The sequence below is a fragment of the Megascapheus bottae genome, chromosome 10 (genome assembly GCF_031878675.1).
Source record: "Megascapheus bottae isolate mThoBot1 chromosome 10, mThoBot2.hap1, whole genome shotgun sequence".
Taxonomy (NCBI): Eukaryota; Metazoa; Chordata; class Mammalia; order Rodentia; family Geomyidae; genus Megascapheus; species Megascapheus bottae.
Window position 1 is genome coordinate 12,902,238 of NC_143518.1, and position 10,768 is coordinate 12,913,005.

Consider the following 10,768-nt stretch of genomic DNA (forward strand, 5'->3'; position numbering starts at 1 on the left):
GTTGCTACTATTTCTCTTGATTTTTTTCTGGTCATTATTATATTAGTGACTTTTTCTTTTATCGTTAATGTTTTCTTCATTTTGTCTCTCGGTTTGTTCTCTAGATACTTTAATATCTTATTAAATTTGAAGATACTGTATCAGTATCCATGTGAGTGCCTTGGTCCTTTCACACAATCATGATAAAACAGAATGGATTGGATGGCATATACACAAATTTATATTCCATAGTTCTAGAAACTAACATATACAGAGTAAAGTTTCTGACAGATTCAGTATCTGAAGAGGCCTGCCTTCTATTTCATAGATGGTGATTTCTTGCTGTTGCTCTATCCTAGCAGGGTAAAAGGTAAAACAATCTGGAGATTTTTTTTTCTTTTGCCAGTCCTGGGCTTTAGTCTCAAGGCCAGAGCACAGTCCTTGTTTTTGTTTTTTTTTTTTCTTTTCTGAAGGCTAGAGCTCTACCAGTTGAGCCACAGCACTAATTCTGGCTTTTTTTTTTTTTTTAAATATGTTGTACCAGGAATCGAACCTGGTTCTTTGTGCATGCTAAGCAAGCACTCTACCACTAGGCCAAACTCCCAGCCTAAACTGGAACATCTTTGATAAAGGCCTCAATCTCATCATAAAGGTTGCATCATTGCAAGTTAATCACTCCCAAAGACTCCATCCCCCAATATCTCTATACTGGTTACTAGGTTTCAGCCCATGAATTTGCAGGTGCAAGACACAGAGGATCACATCATAGCAACAAACCAGTTCCTCAGGACACTCACAGTCTCACAATTGTGACTTTTTTACAAAAGTCTTCTCACACCACCATCTTCTTACTCAGCAGGTAAAATGATGGGGGAAATGCTTCTGTATTTTTTCTGGCATATTTAATTAGCTCTTTTTTTTTTTTTTTTGCCAGTCCTGGGCTTGAGCTCAGGGCCTGAGCACTGTCCTTGGACTTTCTCAAGGCTAGAGCTCTACCACTTGAGCTTCAGCACCATTTCAGACTTTTTTCTATGTATGTGGTACTGAGGAATCGAACCTGGGTCTTTGTGCATGCTAGGCAAGCACGTTACCACTAGGCCAAACTCCCGGCCCCTTAATTAGCTCTTTTTTATGGCAAAAGATATTTTTTTCTAGAATACTACCTGGACCTGGATTGACTTGTTATTTTTATTCTAGTGGTCATTTTGTGATTAATGACTCACCTAGAACACTATGGAAATAAGAAAAACAGCACACAAGTTTTTCTTCCTCTTAAACCCTGCACAAAGAATCAGTCTCTTCAAAGGTGTACATCCCATCTAGCACAGTATTTATCTCCTATCAGAGCTGTGCTGATGTAAAGTATCCACTTGACAGACTTAAGAGATGTTTAGATAGTGTAGTATTATTTTGGAGTGTGTTTCTGGAAGGGTTTCAAGTGAAGACTGGCATTGAAACTGACAGAACAAGTTTTAAAAAAAACACCCCTCTCCCCTTGTAGGAGTTGGTATCATCAATCCATTCTAAGTCCAAATGAAACAGAAACAAAAGTAAATTTCAACCTAACTCTCTTTGCAATAGATAGGTCTTTAGTTCTGATATTTATCTTCTCCCCTCAGATATTGGAAAATGGGCCTTGACTGTTTAGGACTTATATCAATAAGGACTCTGTGTCAGTCAGTACTTTGTCAGTACTTGGAGTAATCAGCTTATTAAAGGAAAGCATTTTATTTGACTAATGGCTTCCAAGATTTCAGTTCATAGATCCTTTGGTCCTGTTTGTATTAGGCTTGTGTTAGTAAGATATATCATAGCCAGAGCATTTGGCACAAGAGGTCTACTCACCCCAGGGTTCATGGTAGTCAGAAATTAGACATGAAGAAAAGGGTATGTGATGAAAGATCAGGTTTATAACACCTCTTCAAGGACCTATTCCAGATGACCTATCTTCCATCCATTAGGCTTAAACTCCTGAATTATGTTATTGCCTCTCAACAGTACCAATGGTTTCAGCCCCACCTGATAATGTTCAGGCTTTTTGGAGTCATTTTACATCGAACTATATACATGCCTTCAGATTCAATCTTCTTAATATCACCAATGTTCCTAGTTTTTCATGAACACTGTCATATGACAATGCATCAGGGTGGTTTTTGGTTAATTTCCATAATTAATTCTTGTTACACATGAATCTATTCAATTAGGTGTGTTTCCTTTAATAAATTAGACCAAAAGTACATTCAGAGATCAAACTAATGTTTAAGACAAGAAGCAACAATCATCTGGACATTATTCCTTTATAAAAATAATCCATGGATTATTTTTACCAAAAACAGGTTAATGAATTTTGAAGACTGTATTTCACGAAGACTGGATGTTGCCTGGTGAAAAGAGTAAGCAACAGATTTATTAGGCATAAGCTGAGAAAAAGTGAGATGGTTCAGCATAACCCAGTGAAATTTATGGTAACATAAATAAAACACTTAAGGTCTGCATTTGTATAATTATTTAATTTCTTCTTGTTTTATGTTTGGCTCAAAGGCAGATGAATTATTTAGGTGAAATCTTGACTTGAGGTACAAAGAAAACTGTGGGAGATTGCTCAGTAAACTTTTCAACTCAGTGGCTCAATGACAGTAGTGACAGCTTTTGCAATTAGTTTAGACTCTTTTGTTTCTTGAGGCAACTGTAAAACCTACAGCCATGTATTCACTTTCCAATGCAATTGGTACACATCATAAAAATTGCAGTTGAGTTAATTGGTGCACTGGCTGACAGATTTTGCAGAGGCCAAGCCCTGAGCCATCCAGTTATAGCTTAAACTGCTCTGTTGTAACTGGGTTGGCTGGGATCATTGAGAGTGCTGTGCTTCCCCAAGGCTTAGATAAGGCACAAATTGAGAACTTTGGTATCTAGGGATGTCAATCTGACACTTTTCATAAGCATCAAAAACTCCCAAATCATAAAAATAAAAATAAAAAGATATGCCCTACATGGGAATATTTTATAAATATCAAGTAAGGATAGTATCTAGTTCAGAAATGTGTAGTGAGCTAACACTGTGGAAATTAGATGGAGATGATAACTCTAGATGTTAAAATAACATATCTAATTTTGTTTTAAGAAATCGTTTGTGAAATTTACTCTGCCCTTATATGCTAATATCTAAGAAATGTGTCTCTTCTTGGTTTTCTGCATTTGATTCCAATGTATTTCTTATTTACTCAGTAAAGATAAAGTTTGCATTTTTAAATCATGCATTAAAATTTTTAAATAGGCATGCGAAACAGAGTTCCTAGTGTTTCTATTTATAGACCATTTTTGAAAGAACAACCAGTGCCTTAGGATAATTATTCTTAAATATGAGTGTTCTATGAGATTATAAATAGTCAATGAATAGTGACTTCTCTCATTTTGGAAGTCATTCACAATCCATGAAAGGAAAAAATCCTCAAATTTGATTTAGGCTAGTAAAGAAAATTAAAAGCAGTAGGATATATGAATGATATGAAAACCAATGCTCATTTTTTTCAAAACACTAAAATCATACGTTGTTCAATTTCAGAATATGAACCATTGAAAATTTAATGGATATTTACAATATTTGTTGATATCCTATATTTCAAAGACACTAACAATAATATTTTCATTGATAAGGAAGAATTCTACTGCTACAGCTGAAGTTTTATATTAAAAATATCAGATATAGATTGACTCAGATGTATTTGGAGGGGGACACTGGAAATTTTCTATATTTCGAGGAGATTTGGATTCATCACATTTAGTAATTGGTGGGAAATTTCCACTGATAGTAAGAAAAATAAATTTTAGCATCTTTTACCCTGCACTGCCACTTTTTCTTCATGTAATAAATACCTGATTTAAAGGATCTGAGTAATTATCTTAACTTTTTATTTCAGTCACTGTGTCTAGTATTGTCTGTGTACTAGATGCCATTTTTTAAATATTTTATTGTAATTAATAAAAGGGTTACATAATATTTGCCAGATAGAAGGTGCATTAATTCACATATATTGATACCCTTTCATATGTCTTGGTCCCCATTACCCTCCCCTCCACCCCCTTCATCTTGGTTTTCCCCCCCTTCCCTATCCAATTTCAAATAACCAAATACAAATAAATCCAATATATCAGATAACAAACTGAGATACTGTAACAATATGAGATAACCAAGGGACAGCAAAAGAGATGAGAGATAACAGTACATTAAGGACAGCAATCATTCATTATATGGCTTTTGTTTCAAAATCCTGGAGGTCTTTCCAATTAGCTTCATACTATATGGCCTTATGTATCAAGGTTTTGCTCTATTGCAGATCTCTGCTCGTGGAGCCCAAGGTTTCTACTGATTATGACAAATGAGGGAAACCATTGAGCCTAAGTTCCTTTGAGTCTGGCTTACTTAACTTACTATGATTTTTTCTAAGACTTTCCATTTCCTAACAAATGGGGCGATGTCGTTTTTTTCTGACAGCAGCAAAGAATTCCATTGTGTACAAATACCACAACTTGTTGAGCCATTCTCAACCAGTATTTGTGTACTTTTAAACACTATGACAGATTTCTTTTAGTTTTTTGTATTATTTATTTGCTTTTTTATTTTTTATTGTCAGGATTATATACAGAGGGGTGACAGTTATATCCATCAGATTGATACCCATTCTCATGTTTTTGTCCCCATTCCCTCCGCCACCACCTCCCAATCATCTTGTTTTTCCCCTTCTCTTTCCTATTTTAAGTAAATCTATATACAATAAACCAGGTAATAAAGTCAGATACAGTAATAATGTGAGATTAACCAAAGGGCAAAAAAAAAAAGAGAAGAGAAAAAAACATAGAACATTAAGAACAACAATCACACAAGATAGAGCTCTTGCTTCGATATCCGAGATATCCTTTCATTTAGTTTCATCCTATATGACCTTCTGTAGCTAGGTTTGAGCTATTGTAATCTCCTGCTAGGAGAGTCCTAGATGTGTACTAATTATTACAAATAACAGAAACCATTTAGCCTATGTTCCTTTGGTCTGACTTATTTCACTCAATATTTTTCCAAGTCTTTCCATTTCCGTACAAATGGGGCTATGTCATTCATTCTGATGGCAGCATAGAATTCCATTGTGAATAAGTACCACATCTTGTTGATCCAGTCATCTACTAAGGGGCATCTGGGTTGGTTTTATATCTTCGCTATGGTAAACAGTACTGCAATGAACATCGTGGTGCTAGTGGCTTTACTATGTCCTTGTTTCTGGACATTTGGTTAATTGCCATGGAGTGGGATTGCTGGGTCATAGGAGAACTCTGTTTAGTATTTTGAGAAATCACCATACTGCTTTCCATAGTGGTTGAACGAGTCTGCACTCCCACCAATGGTGCAGTAATGATCTCTCCTGGCGACATCCCTGCCAACATCTGTTGTTATTAAATTTCTTGATCATGGCCATTCTAACTGAAGTGAGGTGGAATCTCAGAATTGTTTTGATTTGCATTGCTATGCAAATCTGCTGGATGGAATTTTAGGAAGACCTTACTGCCAGCTTATAAAATTATCTTTTCTTTTTTTTCTTATCTTGCTACTTCTTAAGATATGGATAAAAGTTTTAATGTACTATCTGATATAGTTTGCAACACCCTGTTTTGCAAACACTGACTTTTCTGCCACTTAAGTTAGAAAAATTGGCCTAAGAAATAACTTTTCTTTTCATATATTTTTTATTGTAATTAATAGAAAGGTTACATTATATTCACAGATAGAAGGTGCATTACTTCACATACATTGATACCCTTTCTCATGTCTTGGTCCCCATTTCTCTCTTCCCTCCCCCTCCCTCATCTTATTTTCCCCTCTTCCCTATCCAATTTCAAATAACCAAATACAAATATATCCAATATATCAGATAACAAAGTGAGATACTGTAACAATATGAGATAACCAAGGGACAGCAAAAGAGATGAGAGATAACATAGTACATTAAGGACAACAATCACTCATTATATGGCTCTTGTTTCTATATCCTGGAAGTCTGTCTGTGTTAAATTAAAATGGAAAACATGGAAGATGAATGTCACAAGTTATTGACATTAATAGACAGTAATGAGTAAGCACCATTTTGTCCAATATGGAAACTTGACAACTATATAAACCTGTGTGTTCATGTCTTGTTTATAAATCACAAAAACCTGACCAATTTTTTGTTGTACACAAGCACTGGCAACACATTAACAGATAAAGTTTAGATTATTTATCAGATTACTCATATTAAGGATCAATATCAAAGGAAGGCCCACAACTTAAATAGAATGTCATCTTTACATCTGGTTGTTGGACATGATAAAGATCTCCCTATTTTTGAAGAAATGCTTCTTAATTAGCATGGATCTGTCCTGGATTTGCTTCAGTTTTATATATAATGCATTTTTGAAGCTGATAGAATCACACAATTGTGGAAAATTATACATGTGCCATTCCTAGTTTTCAGCAGATGTTTACTGAAGGTGCATTAGGAAAATGATAACAGAGGCAAACTAATTGAGTTTTCATGAACAACTGTGATTATATGACTTAGAACTATGAGCACAATAATGGGCTACACTTGAAAAATCAAATGTTGAAGTAATTTATTAACCATGGGTACTTAAAAGAATTTTGGGTTATATTACTTCTGTAGTCAAGTGGATATTCAGTTCCATAGATGCCATTAGAAGTGGGGGGTCATGCATATCATTACAGTTTTCTCAAGGAATTATATTACCTTACAATTTAAATTTCTAGTTGTAATACTTGGCATATGTTTCTGGCATCTTTAAACACACTGATAACAACCATGACTGCTTGAATCTTGAAACAGAGCTCTAAATATAGTTGACATTTTACTGTTTCTATAGTAACAAAGAAAATGGCTTCATACCCAAGCAATGCTCCCACAGAGCTTAATGTTCTCTCTAGATTGCCTGTACCCTATGCTACTATGTTATTGTAGTAAAACCTGCCATTACTTTTTCCTTCATGTCTTCATGTCTCTCATAACAATCTGATCACCAGTGCAACAATCTAAGTGTTTATCTGTCATGGTTAAAGCATTACAGTTATTTTCTCAAGAAACTGAATTTTATCTTGAAATGTAAGGGAAAAGAAAGAAAAGTCCTCTAAAACCAGCCTCGATTTTTTTTCAAAACAAAGAAAAGTTGTATTTCATCACCTTAAGTTTTCGGAGTTGATATAGGTTTACAATTCAAATTCCCACATCCTGAAGATGTCTCAAATAATTCATCACTCAAATCAAGAAATAAAATAATCTGGTATTCACCACATCTGAAGATATAATACCAGCTGATGTAACTGATGCTCACTGTGAGGACACAATATGAAACAGAGATATAGAAACAGCTCTTATGACACAGGGGATGAAACTCATCCAATAGGGTATGAACGTGTGTGTGAAGACATAACAGTAAAGTTTCCTCCATAACCAATATTAGTCAGCTCAGTGTAAGGTAATAGTTTAACATGTTTATAGCAAGATGCTGAGGAGTCATGTCAGTAGTCTCTAACTAGGTAAATGTTAGAGATAGATAAACAGTTTTTAGAAACACTGAAATTTATGTCTTTGTCCAGATGGCTGTCAGGCCTTTTAAGGTGATAGCTGGGTGCCAATGATTCACACTTGTAATTCTAGCTATTCAAGAGGCTGAAATCTGAGGATCATGGTTCAAAGCTGGCTCAGGCAGGGCAATCTTTGAGACTCTTATTTATAATTAAGCACCAAAAAAGCCAGAAATGAAACTGTGGCTCAAGTGATAGCCCTAGCCTTGAGCAAAAATATTCAGAGATAGCACCCAGGGCCCTGAGTTCAAGGCCCTGGGGCCAGCATGAAAAAAGATAAAATGATAAGAACCACCAGTTGAGGCATCAAACTCCAATCAAGCCCACATCAACAAAAAAAAAAAAAAAAAGAAAAAGAAAAGAAAAAAAAATAGAAGATATGGACAATGCCAAGTTCTAACACTCTAGAATTAACCAATTAACATTGGTATCTAAAAGAAATGACCACATGGTTTACTGGGATTCCATACTAATCATTAGAGAAGGTAGTAATGTTAAGTTGGAATTTAAAACACAAGGTCAGTTATTAGAACTGTAAACAATTCTAAATCATTGTAGTGAAAATGTAGTGAAAAAGAATTAGAATTCATATAAAAAATCAGAACTATTAAAGCAAATAATAGAAATATTTAGTGAATTTACCCAAATAGAAGCAGTTTAAAGGATACGTAAATGAAAAATATTAGACATGTATATACAAAAAGCGAATATAAATTAGTCAGCTCTGGACATTCCAGTTAAACAATCACAGATATACACATTCACTTTTTTCTTTATATAGATAAATACATACATGATAGGAAATTCTGAGAAAAAAATTAGAAATACTAAAATACACTCTCAAGTTTAAAAATTGTGTGGAATATATTTCACAGCACACTCTCCATAAATGTAAACCCTGATTTAATTCCATGATTTTCATCATGCCAGAAGCATGATTGGTTTTAATTTTTTTAAAAAAATATTGGTAGCATAGCACATTGGCTTATTAATAATTAAGGCATTTTAAATACATAGTATCAGCATGGACAATTTTTTTTAATATTGATTACTTACTATGATGTTTCATTCTTTCAAAGTCTTTTCAACAGAAGAAAATAGCTGCATCCATTAAAGTGTTTCTTTTAAACACAAAAATTAATGATCGGTCTTTGTAATTCTAACAGTAAGTCCTATCTTATCTTCTCAGAGAGTATAGACAATATTCCTTCGTAGGATTGCAGTAAGACCAGTAGTTCTTAAACAATGTTACCAAATAACCAAGCATCCCAAAGTAGCAGGTGAACAATCTTCACAGTGCACTTTCACCTCACTAAAGTTGGAGCTGCTCCTTTTGGATATTTTTCCACTTCAATGTGAAGTAGATTGCTAAGATTTCCTTAGTGGTTTCATTATGTGGCTTTTTTTTTAAAAAATGGTTTTTATTCCCACCCTCCCACAGTCCACAGTTCCCAGAAGAGATCTGTTTGGGGAAATCATATAGCCCAACCATGTTCAGAGTAACTAGATTCACCTCAGTAGATGAAATCTCTCAATGCAACTGTAATAAATAAGCATCTAAGTCCTTAGCTATATTACCAGTATATCCTGGAACCAAAGTAAGATGGTTTTCCTGTTCCCACAATCCACTTAATTGTTGTTTTAAAATCTTAATATTTCCATCATTTATAACTTCTGTTTTGGATGATAGTTTGGACCACCACCTTTTTATTACTGCTTGAAGCCAGTTTAGACCAACTATTACATACTCTTCAAATTTGCTTTTAAGTAATGACTTTACTAGAGGCAACAAGTCTACACAACAGCCAAGTGAGACATACTGCTTTTCTTCCTGCAAACTATTGGTAAGCACAGGAAGGCAATCTACCACAACTCCAAGATCTTCTATTCTCACCAAATAGTTCACTTATTACTTCTCTTTCTCCAGAATGTTAAAGCTACATTCAACCTCAAATTCCTCAAATTCCTGCTGAATAAAATTTGAGCCATTGTTTCATGATCCTGAGAAACCTAAAACCACTCAATTTTGATGATGGGCTTTCTGTTTGTAAAGAAACAGCTTCACCGGAGTTAACCAAGTATGTTCGACTATTATGGTGTAACTTTTCAGGCAGGTGGGCTTCCACAAGCTAGTTCATTTTCTTTATTTGCCATGTGACAGCCCCCACTTTTAGGGGACTGTCTTTTCCTGTAGCAAGGATTTGAGAAGGGATGATAAACTTTCTTTCTGTGATAGATCACCTTAGGAAGTTTATCTGGGCTTTTCACAGCTTGTGTCACTGTTCTATTTATGTAAGCAGCCAACTGTTTTGGAGATTTCTTAACCTCCTTCATGTTCTTATTAGTGAAACTGGAGCTCTGTTTTCTAGGAAGATCAATAGAATGATCCTCAATACTATAAAAAATTCGTTTTTTAACATTGTGGATTTCAGAAGCCATAATCTCTTAAATACCGGCACCTCGGGCTGGGAGTGTGGCCTAGTGGTAGTACCACATACATAGGAAAAAGCTGGAAGTGGTGCTGAGGCTCAAGTGGTAGAGCTGTAGCCTTGAGAAATCCCAAGGACAGAGCTCAGGCCCTGAGCTCAAGCCCAGGACTGGCAAAAAAAAAAAAAAAAAAAAAAAAAAATACCAGCGCCTCATGGTGCCGCAATGTTCCAGCCCAGCCATGCACCAAGGGACGCTCTCGCTCTGCAGCCTGGAGCAGACCTCAGCTCCTGGCCGGGACCGACTCACAGCCATTCAAACCCAGCCTCAATTTTTTACATATTGTGATTATAATTGTATCAGAATATCCCCAACCTCAAATTTGTTACAGCACCTAATAGTTTACCAGTGGAAAAAGGATTCTTTTGGGTTAAATAATTATCCTATGTTTCTTTCTCCAGCCCTGGAAACTAACAGGCAGTATCATAGTTTTTTTTTTTTTAATGACTGTAGTAGGAGAGTAATGGCTCCTCAAATACGTCTAAAAATAAACAGAATCTCACTAACATAACTGTAACCCCATTAAAAAAAATAAGGAGTAGGAAAACAGCAACTAGAGACTAATATAGTGATAGCAACAAAAAATTTAAAACAGGAGAGAATGGACCTGAAAGAGAAGATTAGAACACACCTTTATTGGATTACTCAAGGGATACAATACAATTTGGGAAGATA

The 10,768-nt window shown here is 35.1% G+C and overlaps 1 pseudogene; it reads right to left on the bottom strand.

The window, feature by feature from the left end:
• Positions 1-9,137: 9,137 nt before the first annotated feature.
• On the bottom strand, positions 9,138-10,045 carry LOC150057612 (KATNB1-like protein 1 pseudogene; annotated as a pseudogene).
• Between the last annotated feature and the right edge of the window lie 723 nt (positions 10,046-10,768).